Here is an 18,713-nt window from a genome sequence, read left to right as displayed (position 1 = left end):
CGCAGGGGCCTGTGAGATGTATGTATGATGGGCTGCTTGCCAATTGACCGCTCAAAAAACCAGTACCGGCAAGGACAGGAAAAAAGACCACGCCGCTCCACTGCTCCCGCTCCCATTCCCTCGCCGCCGCGGCCGGCAGCGGGAAGTCAGCTTGCTCCTCCCAGCGGTTCGAATCGCCGTCTTCGCTGGCCACAGTTCGGACGAACCAGCTCCCCCTTGTCGTCGGCGGCTGCCCCAGCTCCTCCCCCGGCCGATTAATCCCCTCTGGTGGCACCTCCGCCGGTCAGTGCTCTTCCGTTCGCCCTTGCCTGCGTGACTCGGAATTCCTGCAGAAACAAGTCCGAGTCTTTGTCGAGTGCCTTCTTGGGCTCGGATTTGCTTCTCCTACTGGAATTTGAAGCGGCTGGTGATCTATCTGTATATAAGTATAGCCAGGAGCCAGCCTTTCCTCTGCAGAAATTTGCGTCCAACTTACTGAGTTTTTTTGTCAGTTTGGCCGAAGCTTGAGATTATCTGCAGAGACACTCTGCGAAATTTGTCGGTTTGGCCGAAGCTGGAGATATCCAATGGAGTCATGTAGCGTTGCCAGGATAATGAGCTTAGGGAAGCTTGCTATACACCGGACGTATTTGTGCACCCTAATCTTCAGAACTTTGCCAAAGATGTTAGGCTTCACTCCCAGTTCACTCAAGAGATTCTGCAAAGATGAACATGTTGAGCTACAGCTGACCAAGAAGACTACACTGGGCACATTGCCGGAGCTGCCTCCGGACATTTTGATGGGTACTGTATCTTTGCCGCCCTTGAGATCCCTGACCTCGTGCGTGCCGGCTCTGTCTGCCCATCCTGGCGCTCCGCATACACAAGCCTACGGAGCCTTGGGCAGTACAAACGCCAGCAGACGCCATGTCTCTGTTAGGATGATCTTCACCGTGTGGGCCCAACGGCCCACCGGGTCCTTAGATCCGCGCCCTGATCGGGGATGCTCAACCCACTATGGGTGACGGGCCCCTGTCACCTGCACTATATAAAAAGGTGGGGGTCGGCGGCTCGCATCACGAGGTTCGTTGCAGCGCCGTACACCCCACCTAATCCCCTACCGATCTAGGGTTAGTGTAGTGCTGATGGAAAGCACCGCCACCACCACTCTCTGCCATGACGCCGGCACCGGTGCCATAGCCGGCAACCAGAGCTCCTCGAGCCACAAGGAAAGGTAATACCTATCACTGTTGCCGGAATCCTAGCCTAACCGATCCACAAAGTCTATCAATGGTATCAGCTATGTTTTCGGTTTTGGATTTCGGTACAACTCAAAGAACTCAACCCCCTCCCTTAGAACCCTAAAGAGAAGGGCAAAAGAAATCACTGGAGAGAGCCTCGTGCTCGCCGGAAAAGTCGCGCCGCCGCACCGGCCGCGCCGTTCCTCTCGATCCGGATGGGCATCGGCATGCCAAGCCATTCGGAAGAAGAACACAGGCAGTGGGGGCACCACGCCTTCGCGGCTGCCAAAAGAACAGACCCCATCGGGGAAAGAGCACCGTCACCGATCCATTCGACGGCGGCGCGCTCACCGCAATGGGAACGCGCGACCGGCGAAGGGGTTGGCAATGACGCAGATGGGAAGGGGAGCAGAGGGAGCGCAGCGGCGCCGCGACACTCTCCTTCTCTCTCGTTCTCTCTGCCAGGTGGATAAAAAAGTAGAAAGGGAAAGGGGAGGCCGCTCGCGCGGCGCGGAGGTTCGCAGCCGACGCAACCGTGCCCCGCCGCTACTCCACAGAAAAGGGCGCCGTCGAGGCGCAAGGGGGAGCAGAGGAGGGCGCAGCAGGCGTCCCTCTCTTTCTGTCAAAGGAAAGGAGGGGCAGGAGAAAGGTGCTCGCGCAGTGTGCTGGCTTAGACGTCGTCGCCGGCGACTGGCGTGACGCGGTGGCCGAGTGGCCGATGTTGAACGCCACGAAGCAATCCGGTGAGATGCGGGGGCGAGGAGAGGAACTGGAACAGGGTCTCGCACGGTCTCCTGGTTTTGTTTGAGAGAAAAGAGCGGGTCACCGTCCGATCAAAATCAACGCCTAGGATACAAACCCTAGCTCGGCGCTGGGCCTTCTGGGCCGAGAGACGAACCGGACCAGGCTAGCCGCCGCGGGCGCGAGCGCGGGGTGCTGGGCCGAGGCTGCAGCCAGCTGTTTTTTTTTGTTGTTGTTTTTTCTTTTGTTATTTGTCCATTTTTTGGGCAGATTTCAAACAGTTTTTCTATGCAAAAATTTTCCAACGAAAATATTTGTTTAGAAAATAGAAAAGTAAACAGAAAAAGTTTCTAAAAATGAAAAATGGAAAATTTTCAGAAAAAGATATGTCCATGAATTTTATAAAGAAAATAATAAAGTTCATGAATTTTTATTTTATGAAAGAAAAGTTTCTGTAAAAAAAGTTCATGAATGTTTTATTCATGTTTTTCCGCTGCAAATAAAAATAAAAATGTTCTTTTAAAAGTGAATAGAACTAAAGTAAAAGATTAAATTGTTGTTTCTCAAATGCATTTTTGAACCAATCGGTTGAAATTGCTTAGAGAGTAAAACAGTATAGAATTGTTTCTGAATAGATTCAGAAAGTTTCCGCTGCAAAGAAAAAGTATTATCCTCCAATTAAATTGGAACCAACGGGAAAATTTAATTGGATGAACAGTTTTTTGAGAGAAGTTTTTTTTTCACTTGTGGGTGAAATAAGATGCAGATAGTTTCCGATATGATAAAAGAAAGATATTTTTTTAAAGTTAAAATATGGTATTGTTATTTTCTGACCAACGTTGATGATAACAGTACTATAATTCTATGATTCTTATGTTCAAAGCTTAAATCTCTGATAAATTTTGTATCAAAGTGATCAATTTTCATAGAACAGTTAAAGATAAAGAAATGCTCTTGAACTAGAGAAATGTATATTTCTTGTTTCCGCTGCAATAAAGTTGATGATGATTATTTCTGAGCAAAGTTGTTTAATAGAAATACTATCATCACATTGTTTATGAGTTATATGCATTATTTCCATTTCCGCCCAACGGTGATATGGAATTAATGTAGAAGAATGAGTTTTATTCTAATTCTACCACAACGATGATTTAGAGTATAAAAAGGAAGTTTTGCAAAAGTTTAATGTGCATATTTTTTAAACAGACCAACGTAGGGTTATTTTTATGCTCATTATTGTTGATTATTGGCTAAGTTTTCTCAGACTAAAAGTTTTCCATGCTTTCATTCATGAAAGCGAATGGTTGGGGTACTAGTGACCCGAAAGATGACCAAGAAAGGTCATAACGTGAGATAGTATATTCTCTCTAAAGAATGGTTTCAAAAGAAAAGAGATAGATCATTGAGAGTCTTGGTTGACGAATGTTTTTCATGTACTCTCTATGATTTGAGATAAAACAAGCAACATGCGTGTTTAATTTGACCAACGTCGGATCAAGTATGTGTGTCAAAGAGCATTCGGATTTATTTATAAATTTGATGATTGAATATGCAGTCAAAAGAGCCAATTCTAGCATTTATGTCCCTTACAGGGAATTACCCGCATGGCCGGAAAAGATGATTATGATAAACCCGCATGGCAGGATAAGTCTGAGAAAATCCCTGCGTAACCCGTATGGCGGCAGAAATTTTCTCAGACTTATCCTGTATGACAGGAGAAAGACATGATGACTCATGTGCTTTTAATGTGTCCTACTCTGGGAGAAAAGTATGGAGTAGCTATTATGCTTTCCTAGTATCAACCGTACATCTTATGTGTAATGGTCATTAAGCACTCAATAAATCCGAAGAGAATAAAAGTTACAGACGAAACTAAAGATAAGAATGACATGCAAGTGTGACTTGCAAAAGTACTAATGATAAAGAACTCTATTGAGTTTCTGAAATGGAATGAGGAAAAGGTACTCCCATACTAGTTAAAAGATAACTTCATTTTGTATGAAGAGATAACTTCATTTCGTATGAAGTAATCTAATGAATGAAGTAGATAATCAAAGTTTCCTCAATTCACAAGAGTTATCAATGGTTTTTCAAAATTGTGGCAGAAAAGTTCTTGCCACATTTCGAGGGGGAGAAAGGTATATGGGATAAATTAAGAATGTTGAAACTCCCCTATACTTTAGATAATGTGATGAAGAATGTGATCTTCTGGGAGAGTATGACGGTCATATTAATACCCCTAAAGAAAACAAATAGCTGTATTTCTGGATCTTTTACAGTTCCGAAAGCAGAGTAAGGAATACTAAGACGGTGCTTAAAGTGCCATAAAGAAGAAAGTTTTAACAGAATAAACCCAAATTATAAAGTTTAAAGATACGCCATTTTTAGTGAAGATGGAGTAATCTGGGGGAGCATGTTGTATGACCTATACAACACATCCCCATATGAGAGAAGTGCCAGTACCTGAGACACTGATGGTCTCAAGGAATGATAAAATCAGATACTTCTGATTACTATAAAGTCTATGTTAGTGGAATTCAAATGGAGATTGATCCCACCTCATTTAAAGCGCTCATTCAAGCTTTGAGAAGTGTCTGCTTGTCTAAATGATAAGAGACTATGTGAGATGAAATGAAATTGGTGAATCCCGACGATGTTCGGGACTGATGAGTAATTTCCAATGGAGCCAAAACAGTAGGCTGTAAAGAGTCTACAAGGACAATGTGACTCCAAAGGAAATATGTAGAGGTGTAAAACACGACTTAAATCGAAAGGTTTTTGCGCGTTTTGCACTGAATAGATTACAATGAGTGTTGGTAGCACATCATGATCTGAGTTACATCAGATGAAAGATATTATGATCTGAGTTACATCAGATGAAAGTAAAGAACACAGGGGATACTGCCTGAAGGAGTCTTTTATGGACTAAAGCAATCAAATGTTGTTTTGGGTTAAATAAAATGAGAGGACAATTGTATTCATGCAAAGTTATATAATGGGAAATTCATTTCCTAATCCATGACATCCTACTTACTAGTGGTCATGTCAGAGCCTCTTTGATTCATAGGATTGCAAAAACACGGGAATAGGAAAAATGCAGGATTGAAATGGCATGTCCATTGGATCCCTTAGGATTTGAGTTTGTTTGATTGTGTCAAGGGAAAAACAAAGAATTACTAGTGGATGTTAGAATTCCTGTAAAATGTAGTACAAATGAATCCTTAGGAAAAAAATCCTATAGGATTCAATCCTACAAATCAAACGATCAACATAGGAAAAATTCCTAAGGATTCTAATCCTTCAAAGATCCTATGAAAATCCTTTGAATCAAAGAGACCCTCAATCTATTGCAGGAGAAGAAAAGAAGTTCTTGTTCTCAAAGTTCAAAAGAATGTTCTCGGTAGAGTGTCTCTCGTTATAATTATCAAGATTCACCAAGAAAAGAATAAAAGGGGTATTAGGAATGTCGCATGGACATGCTAAGAAAGGTCTCTAAAGTATGCATGCGAGAAAACCTACGCCTGTTCTTATAGTTAAGGGTAATGGAACTAGAAACTATGGTGTTCCAAGAGTTGATGAGAAAAGATTGAAAACGGATATGGTACCATATGTTTCAGTTGTTGGAAGCTCAATACATTACCCTGACACAGTTCACATATCCGGGTTGTTTTGGCAATGTCCAGTCCATATATAGTGTTGGAAATATGCCCTAGAGGCAATAATAAAAGTATTATTATTATATTTCCTTGTTCATGATAATTGTCTTTTATTCATGCTATAACTGTATTATCTGGAAATCGTAATACACGTGTGAATACATAGACCACAATATGTCCCTAGTGATCCTCTAGTTGACTAGCTCGTTGTGATCAACAGATAGTCATGTTTTCCTGGCTATGGACATTGGATGTCGTTGATAACGGGATCACATCATTAGGAGAATGATGTGATGGACAAGACCCAATCCTAAGACTAGCACAAAAGATCGTGTAGTTCATTTGCTAGAGCTTTGCCAATGTCAAGTATCTCTTCCTTCGACCATGAGAGCGTGTAACTCCTGGATACCGTAGGAGTGCTTTGGGTGTATCAAACGTCACAACGTAACTGGGTGACTATAAAGGTGCACTACAGGTATCTCCGAAAGTATCTATTGTTTTATGCGGATCGAGACTGGGATTTGTCACTCCGTGTAAACGGAGAGGTATCTCTGGGCCCACTCGGTAGGACATCATCATATGCGCAATGTGACCAAGGAGTTGATCACGGGATGATATGTTACGGAACGAGTAAAGTGACTTGCCGGTAACGAGATTGAACAAGGTATTGGATACCGACGATCGAATCTCGGGCAAGTAACATACCGATAGACAAAGGGAATTGAATACGGGATTGATTAAGTCCTTGACATCGTGGTTCATCCGATGAGATCATCGTGGAACATGTGGGAGCCATCATGGGTATCCAGATCCCGCTGTTGGTTACTGACCGGAGAACGTCTCGGTCATGTCTACATGTCTCCCGAACCCGTAGGGTCTACACACTTAAGGTTCGATGACGCTAGGGTTATAAAGGAAGTTTGTATGTGGTTACCGAATGTTGTTCGGAGTCCCGGATGAGATCCCGGACGTCACGAGGAGTTCCGGAATGGTCCGGAGGTAAAGATTTATATATGGGAAGTCCTATTTTGGCCACCGGAAAATGTTCGGGATTTTTCGGTATTGTACCGGGAAGGTTCTAGAAGGTTCCGGAGTGGGGCCCACCTGCATGGGGGGGCCCACATGGACGTGGGTAGTGGGGGCAAGGCCCCACACCCCTGGTCAAGGCGCACCAAGATCCCCCCTTAGAAGGAATAAGATCATATCCCGAAGGGATAAGATCAAGATCCCTAAAAAGGGGGGATAACAATCGGTGGGGAAGAAAATAATGAGATTTCTTTCCTCCCACCTTGGCCAACGCCCCAATGGACTTGGAGGGCAAGAAACCAGCCCCTCCACCCCTATATATAGTGGGGAGGCGCATGGGAGCTATACACGAAGTTCTGGCACAGCCCTACCTCTCTCCCTACTCCTCCTCTCCCATGGTGCTTGGCGAAGCCCTGCTGGATTGCCACGCTCCTCCACCACCACCACGCCGTTGTGCTGCTATTGGATGGAGTCTTCCTCAACCTCTCCCTCTCTCCTTGCTGGATCAAGGCGTGGGAGACGTCACCGGGCTGTACGTGTGTTGAACGCGGAGGTGCCGTGCGTTCGGTACTTGATCATCGGTGATTTGAATCACGACGAGTACGACTCCATCAACCCCGTTCACTTGAACGCTTCCGCTTAGCGATCTACAAGGGTATGTAGATGCACTCTCCTTCCACTCGTTGCTGGTCTCTCCATAGATAGATCTTGGTGATACGTAGGAAAGTTTTTGAATTTCTGCTACGTTCCCCAACAGTGGCATCATGAGCTAGGTCTATTGCGTAGATTCTTTGCACGAGTAGAACACAAAGTAGTTGTGGGCGTTGATTTTGTTCAATATGCTTACCGTTACTAGTCCAATCTTGTTTCGATGGTATTGTGGGATGAAGCGGCCCGGACCGACCTTACACGTACTCTTATGTGAGACAGGTTCCACCGATTGACATGCACTTGGTGCATAAGGTGGCTAGCGGGTGCCAGTCTCTCCCACTTTAGTCGGAACGGATTCGATGAAAAGGGTCCTTATGAAGGGTAAATAGCAATTGGCATATCACGTTGTGGTTTTGCGTAGGTAAGAAACGTTCTTGCTAGAAACCCATAGCAGCCACGTAAAACATGCAAACAACAATTAGAGGACGTCTAACTTGTTTTTGCAGGGTATGCTATGTGATGTGATATGGCCAAGAAGAATGTGATGAATGATATGTGATGTATGAGATTGATCATGTTCTTGTAATAGGATTCACGACTTGCATGTCGATGAGTATGACAACCGGCAGGAGCCATAGGAGTTGTCTTTATTTATTGTATGACCCGCGTGTCATTGAACAACGCCATGTAAATTACTTTACTTTATTGCTAAACGCGTTAGCCATAGAAGTATAAGTAGTCGTTGGCGTGACAACTTCATGAAGACACGATGATGGAGATCATGATGATGGAGATCATGGTGTCAAGCCGGTGACAAGATGATCATGGAGCCCCGAAGATGAAGATCAATGGAGCTATATGATATTGGCCATATCATGTCACAAATGTATAATTGCATGTGATGTTTATTATGATTATGCATCTTGTTTACTTAGGACGACGGTAGTAAATAAGATGATCCCTTACAAAATTTCAAGAAGTGTTCTCCCCTAACTGTGCACCGTTGCTACAGTTCGTCGCTTCTAAGCACCACGTGATGATCGGGTGTGATGGATTCTTACGTTCACATACAACGGGTGTAAGACAGTTTTACACAGCGAAAATACTTAGGGTTAACTTGACGAGTCTAGCATGTGCAGACATGGCCTCGGAACACGGAGACCGAAAGGTCGAGCATGAGTCGTATAGTAGATACGATCAACATGAAGATGTTCACCGATGATGACTAGTCTGTCTCACGTGATGATCGGACACGGCCTAGTTGACTCGGATCATGTAATCACTTAGATGACCAGAGGGATGTCTATCTGAGTGGGAGTTCATAAGATGAACTTAATTATCTTGAACATAGTCAAAAGACCTTTTACAAATTATGTCGTAGCTCGCGCTTTAGTTCTACTGTTTTAGATATGTTCCTAGAGAAAATATAGTTGAAAGTTGAAAGTAGCAATTATGCGGACAGTAGAAAGCTTATGTCCTTAATGCACTGCTCAGTGTGCCGAACCCCAAACATCGTTTGTGGATGTTGCGAACATCGGACATACACGTTTTGATAACTACGTGATAGTTCAGTTAAACGGTTTAGAGTTGAGGCACTAAAGACGTTTTCGAAACACCGCGGAACATATGAGATGTTTCAAGGGCTGAAATTGGGATTTCAGGCTCGTGCCCACGTCAAGAGGTATGAGACCTCCGGCGATTTTCTTAGCCTGCAAACTAAGGGAGAAAAGCTCAATCGTTGAGCTTGTGCTCAGATTGTCTGAGTGCAACAATCACTTGAATCAAGTGGGAGTTAATCTTCCAGATGAGATAGTGATGTTTCCCCAAAGTCATTGCCACCGAGCTGCTAGAGCTTCGTGATGAACTATAACATATCAGGGATATATATGATGATCCTTGAGGTATTCGCGATGTTTGACACCGCGAAAGTAGAAATCAAGAAGGAGCATCAATTGTTGATGGTTGGTGAAACCACTAGTTTCAAGAAGGGCAAGTGCAAGAAGGGATACTTCATGAAACGGCAAATCAGCTGCTGCACCAGTGAAGAAACCCGAGATTGAACCCAAACCTGAGACTAAGTGCTTCTGTGATAAGGGGAATAGCCGCTGGAGCAGAATTACCCTAGATACTTGGTAGATAAGAAGGCTGGCAAGGTCGATAGAAGTATATTGGATATACATTATGTTAATGTGTACTTTACTAGTACTCCTAGTAGCACCAGGGTATTAGATACCGGTTCGGTTGCTAAGTGTTAGTAACTCGAAATAAAAGCTACGGAATAAACGAAGACTAGCTAAAGGTGAGCTGACGATATATGTTGGAAGTGTTTCCAAGTTTGATGTGATCAAACATCGCACGCTCCCTCTACCATCAAGATTAGCATTAAACCTGAATGGTTTATTAAATCTCGATCGTAGTGATACACATTTTCATGCCAAAAGATATAAGATAGTAATGATAGTACCACTTACTTGTGGCACTGCCATGTAAGTCATAATGGTATAAAACACATGAAGAAGCTCCATGTTGATGGATCTTTGGACTCACTCATTTTTGAAAAGTTTGAGACATGCGAACCATGTCTATTGGTATATATGCATGAAGAAACTCCATGCAAATGGACCGTTTGAACTCACTTGATTTTGAATCACTTGAGATATGCAAATCATACCACATGGGCAAGATGACTGAAAAGCCTCGGTTTCAGTAAGATGGAACAAGATAGCAACTTGTTGGAAGTAACACATTTTGATGTGTGTAGTCCAATGAGTGCTGAGGCATGCAGTGAATATCATTATGTTCTTACTTCATAGATGATTCGAGTAGATGTTGAGAATATTTACTTGATGAAACACAAGTCTGAATTATTGAATGGTTCAAGTAATTTCAGAGTGAAGTAGAAGATCATTGTGACAAGAGGATAAAATGTCTATGATATGATCATAGAGATGAATATCTGAGTTACGAGTTTTGGCACACAATTAAGACATTGTGGAAATTGTTTCACAATTAATACCGCCTGGAACACCATAGTGTGATGGTGTGTCCGAACATCATAGTTGCACCCTATTGGATATGATGCGTACCATGATTTCTCTTATCGAATTACCACTATCTTTCATGGGTTAGGCATTAGAGACAACCACATTCACTTTAAATAGGGCACCACGTAATTCCGTTTGAGACGACACCATTTGGAGAAACCTAAGTTGTTGTTTCTTAAAGGTTTGGGACTGCGACGCTTATGTGAAAAAGTTTCAGGATTGATAAGCTCGAACCCAAAGCGGATAAAATGCATCTTCATAGGACACCCAAAACAGTTGGGTATACCTCCTAATTCAGATCCGAAAGCAATATGAATTGTTTCTTGAATCGGGTCCTTTCTCGAGGAAAGGTTTCTCTCGAAAGAGTTGAGTGGGAGGATGGTGGAGACTTGATGAGGTTATTGAACCATCACTTCAACCAGTGTGTAGCAGGGCACAGGAAGTTGTTCCTGTGGCACCTACACCAATTGAAGTAGAAGCTTATGATAGTGATCATGAAACTTCGGATCAAGTCACTCCCGTACCTCGTAGGGTGACAAGGATACGTACTACTTCAGAGTGGTACGGTAATCCTGTCTTGGAAGTCATGTTGCTAGACAACAATGAACCTACGAGGTATGGAGAAGCGATGGTGGGCCCGGATTCCGATAAATGGCTTGAGGCCATAAAATCCGAGAGAGGATCCATGTATGAAAACAAAGTGTAGACTTTGGCAGAACGGCTCGATGGTCGTAAGGCTAATGAGTACAGATGGATTTCAAAAGGAAGACGGACAATGATGGTAAATGTCACCATTAAGAAAGCTCGACTTGTTGTTAAGATGTTTTCCGACAAGTTCAAGGAGTTGATTACGGTGAGGTTTTCTCACTCGTAGCGATGCTAAGAGTCTGTTGGAATTGGATTAGCAGTTACTGCATGATTGATGAAATCTTGCAGATAGGATGTCAAAACATTGTTTCCTCGATGTTATACTTGAGGAAAGGTTGTATGTGATACAACCGGAAGGTTTTGTCAATCCCAAAAGATGCTAATAAGTATGCAAAGCTCCAGCAATCCTTCTAAGGACTGGAGTGAGCATCTCGGAGTTGGAATGTGTGCTTTGATGATGATCAAAGATTTTGGGTTTGTACAAAGTTTACGAGAAACTTGTATTTCCAAAGAAGTGAGTGGGAGCACTATAGAATTTCTTATGAGTATATGTTGTTGACATATTGTTGATCAGAAATGACGTAGAATTTCTGGAAAGCATATAGGGTTATTTTGAAAGTGTTTTTCAATGGAAAGCCTGGATTAAGCTACTTGAACATTGAGCATCAAGATCTATAAGGATAGATCAAAATGCTTAATAATACTTTCAAATGAGCACATACCTTGACATGATCTTGAAGGTGTTCAAGATGGACCAGTTAAAGAAGGAGTTCTTGCCTGAGTTGTAAGGTACGAAGTTAGGACTTAAAGCTCGACCACGGCAGAAAAGAGAGAAAGGACGAAGGTCGTCCCCTATACTTTAGACGTAGGCTCTACAGTATGCCATGCTGAGTACCGCACCTGAAGTGTGCCTTGCCATGAGTCAGTCAAGGGGTACAAGAGTGATCCAAGAATGGATCACAGGACAGCGGTCAAAGTTATCCTTAGAAATTAGTGGACTAAGGAATTTTTCTCGATTATGGAGGTGGTAAAAGAGTTCGTCGTAAAGGGTTACGTCGATGCAAGCTTGACACCTATCCGGATAGCTCTGAGTAGAGATACCGGATACATATAATGGAGCAACAATTTAGAATAGCTCCAAGTAGAACAGTTATTTGGATTAGCTCCAAATAGAGCGTGGTAGCTACATCTAGGAGATGACATAGAGATTTGTAAAACACAAACGGATCTGAAAGGTTCGGACCCGTTGACTAAAACCTCTCTCACAAGCAACATGATCAAACCTAAAACTCATTGAGTATTAATCACATAGTGATGTGAACTAGACTACTGATTCTAGTAAACTCTTGGGTGTTAGTCACATGGCGATGTGACCTGTGAGTGTTAATCACATGGCGATATGAACTAGATTATTGACTCTAGTGCAAGTGGGAGACTGTTGGAAATATGCCCTAGAGGCAATAATAAAAGTATTATTATTATATTTCCTTGTTCATGATAATTGTCTTTTATTCATGCTATAACTGTATTATCCGGAAATCGTAATACACGTGTGAATACATAGACCACAATATGTCCCTAGTGAGCCTCTAGTTGACTAGCTCGTTGTGATCAACAGATAGTCTTGTTTTCCTGGCTATGGACATTGGATGTCGTTGATAACGGGATCACATCATTAGGAGAATGATGTGATGGACAAGACCCAATCCTAAGACTAGCACAAAAGATCGTGTAGTTCATTTGCTAGAGCTTTGCCAATGTCAAGTATCTCTTCCTTCGACCATGAGAGCGTGTAACTCCTGGATACCGTAGGAGTGCTTTGGGTGTATCAAACGTCACAACGTAACTGGGTGACTATAAAGGTGCACTACAGGTATCTCCGAAAGTATCTATTGTTTTATGCGGATCGAGACTGGGATTTGTCACTCCGTGTAAACGGAGAGGTATTTCTGGGCCCACTCGGTAGGACATCATCATATGCGCAATGTGACCAAGGAGTTGATCACGGGATGATGTGTTATGGAACGAGTAAAGTGACTTGCCGGTAACGAGATTGAACAAGGTATTGGATACCGACGATCGAATCTCGGGCAAGTAACATACCGATAGACAAAGGGAATTGAATACGGGATTGATTAAGTCCTTGACATCGTGGTTCATCCGATGAGATCATCGTGGAACATGTGGGAGCCATCATGGGTATCCAGATCCCGCTGTTGGTTATTGACCGGAGAACGTCTCGGTCATGTCTACATGTCTCCCGAACCCGTAAGGTCTACACACTTAAGGTTCGATGACGCTAGGGTTATAAAGGAAGTTTGTATGTGGTTACCGAATGTTGTTCGGAGTCCCGGATGAGATCCCGGACGTCACGAGGAGTTCCGGAATGGTCCGGAGGTAAAGAGTTATATATGGGAAGTCCTATTTTGGCCACCGGAAAAAGTTCGGGATTTTTCGGTATTGTACCGGGAAGGTTCTAGAAGGTTCCGGAGTGGGGCCCACCTACATGGGGGGGCCCACATGGACGTGGGTAGTGGGGGAAAGGCCCCACACCCCTGGTCAAGGCGCACCAAGATCCCCCCTTAGAAGGAATAAGATCATATCCCGAAGGGATAAGATCAAGATCCCTAAAAAGGGGGGATAACAATCGGTGGGGAAGGAAATAATGAGATTTCTTTCCTCCCACCTTGGCCAACGCCCCAATGGACTTGGAGGGCAAGAAACCAGCCCCTCCACCCCTATATATAGTGGGGAGGCGCATGGGAGCTATACACGAAGTTCTGGCACAGCCCTACCTCTCTCCCTACTCCTCCTCTCCCATGGTGCTTGGCGAAGCCCTGCTGGATTGCCACGCTCCTCCACCACCACCACGCTATTGTGCTGCTGTTGGATGGAGTCTTCCTCAACCTCTCCCTCTCTCCTTGCTGGATCAAGGCGTGGGAGACGTCACCGGGCTGTACGTGTGTTGAACGCGGAGGTGCCGTGCGTTCGGTACTTGATCATCGGTGATTTGAATCACGACGAGTACGACTCCATCAACCCCGTTCACTTGAACGCTTCCGCTTAGCGATCTACAAGGGTATGTAGATGCACTCTCCTTCCACTCGTTGCTGGTCTCTCCATAGATAGATCTTGGTGATACGTAGAAATTTTTTTGAATTTCTGCTACGTTCCCCAACATATAGATCACTGGAATGGAGTCAAAGATAACGGCCTCAAGCTGAAAGAAATAAGTGCTCTCAAAAGATTGTGAGTACAAAGACATGACTTGTGAAATGTATAGCGAAATCCACAATTGTCGCTAACTTTCATACTTGGAGGTTTATGTGTGGAAAAGCTCCAAAGAATGAAACAATTATCATCAATGTGATGCAAAGATATGTTATAGCTTGATATGAGGCTGAGGGACAGGCAAAATGTTGATGCATGTACCCGGAGTTGATAATGGTTTACAACAGCGATAACCATTTTAAGTTTTTCGCTCCTATGACAACGAGTCAAGTGTTGATGCCAAACACACTGACATAGAGTTATGCGTTGTAAAGGAGAAAGTCCGGAATTATGTAGAAATGCTTGAAGCATAAAAGCAACAGACAAGTGTTTGCAGATCTGCTTATTAAAGGCTTACCGCCCAGTGTGTTCGGATCCGAACACACAGTCGACATGGGTTTTATGGTATAGTCTAAAATTTCCGGACAATAAAAGGGCCCAAGGTTAAAGAATTTGTTTCAAAACAGAGAGGTACGTTGTGGCTGTCTGATTCTATCGGCAATTGAGCTGTGACGATGAAACATGTTCTATGTATTGATCTGTTATGAAACGAGTAAAGTAAAAGTATACAGTCAAAAGTAAAAGTTGAGATCAAGGGGGAGAATGTTAGGATAATCTCCACCGTATGGGCCCAACGGCCCACCGGGCCCTTAGATCCGCGCCCTGATCGGGGGTGCTCAACCCACTATGGGTGACGGGCCCCTGTCACCTGCACTATATAAAGAGATGGGGGTCGGCGGCTCGCATCACGAGGTTTGTCGCAGCGCCGTACACCCCATCTAATCCCCTACCGATCTAGGGTTAGTTCAGTGCTGATGGGAAGCACCGCCACCACCACTCTTTGCCATCACGCCGGCACCGGCGCCATAGCCGGCAACCGGAGCTCCTCGAGCCACAAGGAAAGGTAATACCTATCACCGTTGCCGGAATCCTAGCCTAACCGATCCACAAAGTCTATCAGTCTCCTCTACACTTCCAAATCCACTCGTGAGAGTGTCGCATGCCTCTACAGCCTCGCAGAGAAGCGATCGTACAAGTTAACCCTCCCGGAGCCGCCTATCCGCACTAGGTGTTTGATCGGGTCCTCACATGGCTGGCTGATAACTGCTGATGAGAGATCTGAGATGCACCTCGTCAATCCGGTCACATGTGAACAGATTGCTCTCCCTTCAGTGATCACAATTGAGCAGGTGAGGCCCATCTTTGATGAGAATGGTGCTGCCCACAAGTATGAACTCTCATGGCACACTGGAATGCACGATGGTTATAACTCACCATCAATCTTTGCTCTTGACAACCTGCGGCACGAACTCCACTATAAGGCATATGTGTTCTCCGATGCATCCACGGAAAGCTTCATTGTGGTGCTCATCCACAATCCAATGCGTCAGCTCTCTTATGCAAGGGTAGGGGATGACAAGTGGACCTGGCTGCCACCTCATGATATCTATGACGACTGCACTTACAAGAATGGCCTATTGTATGCAGCGACTGCAACTGGAGAAATTCATGCTTTTGATCTTAGTGGGCCTTTCGCCAGTATGAAGATAATTATGGGGGCATCTGAGAATGTTTCAGCTGGCAGTGTGTACATCGTTCAAGCTCCCTGGGGTGATCTGCTGCTTATTGGGAGAATCTTTGGGGATTATGATTTAGAACCTGAACCTGGGGCATCTGTGTTTTGGCAAACAGGCAGAATTAATATGTATGAAGTTGACAAGGTGGCAAGTAAACTTAAGGAAATCAATTCGTTGCGTGCCCATGTGTTATTTCTTGGGCATAATCAATCTCTTTGTCTCAATGCTGAAGAATATCCAGCACTCAAGGCAAATCATGTCTACTTTACTGATGATAGTTTTTTCTGGACAACGGGATTGAAGAATAATCACTGCGACATGGGAGTTCTCGATTTGGATGATAATAGCAGGGAGGAAATTATATCTCCTCATCTTTGCTCCAACTTTCCGGCTCCTATGTGGATTACGGCTGATCTTAGAAAGATGAACTTGGCATCAGTAGGGGTAGCTTGAATACTCGCTGTCCTTATTGGCCGAACAACAGGTGAGCATCTCCATCTTAGCACCAATGATCCAGAATGTCTCGTGGCAGTGGCACTATGACAATGGAACTATTGGGTTTGGTCTTTGGATCCTCAACAAGCCTCAGACTACGGATGGCAGACATACCCGGACAACCCCCTTCGCTGCTCATTCATGCCTTCACTGTGTGTCTCCTCTCTTGGTCAATTTACTGAAATAAAACCAGCTAAACTTAACTTTATGAATGATACATATGTAACAAATTGATTTTTCAGAGCTGGTATAGTTTTTCCGGTGAAGCCGCAAACTTTGCACAAGAGTTAGAGAAGCATATAGTTACTGACTTCTTTGCTTTGGAGCTACATCTGAGAACAACAGGTCATGTTTTTGGAGAATTTGTGTTGCATCTTCTTGGATTGAATAGGATCTGTAGTGTTATAAGGAGACTTAAGGTCGTCCGAGACTCCGAGTCCGACAGAGATCATGGGTAATGCTCCTTCTGCTTTATATCTCAAATTCTCAATAATACATTTTGTAACCATTCACATCTTTGGTACTATTAGGAGGAAGAAGCATGCCCTGCAAATTGTCCTTGTGAGACTACGAACTGGAGGACCCAAATTATCTCCTTGACTGCCCTTGAAGATTTAGAAATCGTTGGCTCTGAAGCAGAGGATCACGAGCTTGATTTCTTGAAACTGATATTCCGTTCTGCACCAATGCTTAAAACAGTGATTGTGAAGCTGTCAGATGAGATCTCGTCAAGTGATGATACAATCACGAAAATGTGCGACATCTTCACGGGATACCCTTCTGTGAAATGTAATGTTTATCTTAGCTCTGGTAAGTGAGATGCAACAAGAATATAGTAAAATCAAGCTGTCATTGATTTTCATGTTGTGCAAAATCTCTATAGTTGTTGCAATGTGCCGTTTATATGCCAATTATAAAGTTTGGCTGTACATGTATATATCCAGTTATCACCTTAATATGTTACTAGTTATTACTAATACACAATTGCATGCTTTCAATGCATGTTAGAGAAAAAACATATGATATGTTGCTGAATTTGTGTGCACATTCCCTTGTTTTTTTTATAAAACTGAAGATGAATGGCGGATGGGGTTAGAATATTCGAAACTTTTTATGTAGTATCTTGGCGATAAATCATGAGTGAACGCGGTGCCACGCGAGGATGTAATCCTGCCGGTCAGCTCCCTCGTGATTCGTGCAGTTTTAATACACAAAGCGCGTATACTAATATCTTGTCACCGTATCCAGGTAGTACATTCGCTCTGAGTGCATTAAGTTTTTGTCAGGCTGAATGGGTAACTACAACACGCTCCCTGCCGCTTTGTGCAGATCAGTACGCATTGAGTTACTGTCCATTTATGTGCTACCAGCTTCAGGCAAGAGGGAAAAATATTAGATGCTACCACACATTACATGCTATCATGCTACCCTTTTTCAAAAACGTGTTTAAATGTCTCACAAAATTTGTGAGTGTTCAAAAGGCATGTGTCTACAATCTGTAAAAATTTCAAATCAAAATCCAAAACACACATCAAGAAACAAAAAAGACAAATTCAGTATGAATAGTGCCACAAAAAGACAAAAGCCAGAATGACATTATTTACATTCTGATTTCTCCTTTTTGTTTCCCATGTGTATTTCGAAATTTTGAGTTGAACTTTTTACAGGTTGTCAACATATGTCTTATGAACACTCATAATTATTTTCAGAATTTCTTGAAACAGCTAAATATGTTTTTTGAAAAAATGTATCATGGGAGCACCTAATGTGTGGGAGCATAGGAGATGGACAGGAGTGTGGCAGTTGTGAAAATAATCCAAATTAACATGTCAGTGGCTAGACGTATGCTGGCTTTCGGCAGCAATGATAATGTCTGGCCTACATCCCGTTTGCCATTGATCCCACCATAATGATGTTGATAATGGCTCATTATCACAACCTACCCTAGCAGATTTACTCATGTTCATGTTAATTTGCTAGTATTATTTGCATAATTATCAAGTACCTTTAGTATAGTAATGAAGACCACAACCCAGCTGCCCCTAAATGTAATACTAGTTTCTTGCAATCCAATTTTTAAAGCTTGGCATATATAGATGTTTGTGTTAACATTTTTTATTTCAAGTAAGGTTATATCTCCTCCTCAATAAGACTAATTAAATTGTCTTAGGCCCCTAACATTATGTATATGACGTTTGAAAAATGAAAACATCATATATATGCTGAACCCTACCATCTCCACTAGGGGAGGCATTATTACAATCCCAACAAGTACTATATATGAAGAACTTAAAAAAACACCTACTATGAACAACGGTTGACCAAAGAAGAAAAAATGAGTCGTTAATCCCACATGGTTTAATTACCAACATTCAAGGTGTACAG

The 18,713-nt window shown here is 43.2% G+C and overlaps 1 pseudogene; it reads left to right on the top strand.

Moving 5' to 3' along the window:
- Nucleotides 1–566: 566 nt before the first annotated feature.
- LOC119333879 lies at nt 567–17,146 on the top strand (annotated as a pseudogene).
- Nucleotides 17,147–18,713: the final 1,567 nt, after the last annotated feature.

This window comes from Triticum dicoccoides, chromosome 7A, assembly GCF_002162155.2.
Source record: "Triticum dicoccoides isolate Atlit2015 ecotype Zavitan chromosome 7A, WEW_v2.0, whole genome shotgun sequence".
Classification (NCBI taxonomy): Eukaryota; Viridiplantae; Streptophyta; class Magnoliopsida; order Poales; family Poaceae; genus Triticum; species Triticum dicoccoides.
The sequence above is the reverse complement of the archived record's forward strand: the minus strand, read 5'-3'. Positions and strand labels throughout refer to the sequence as shown.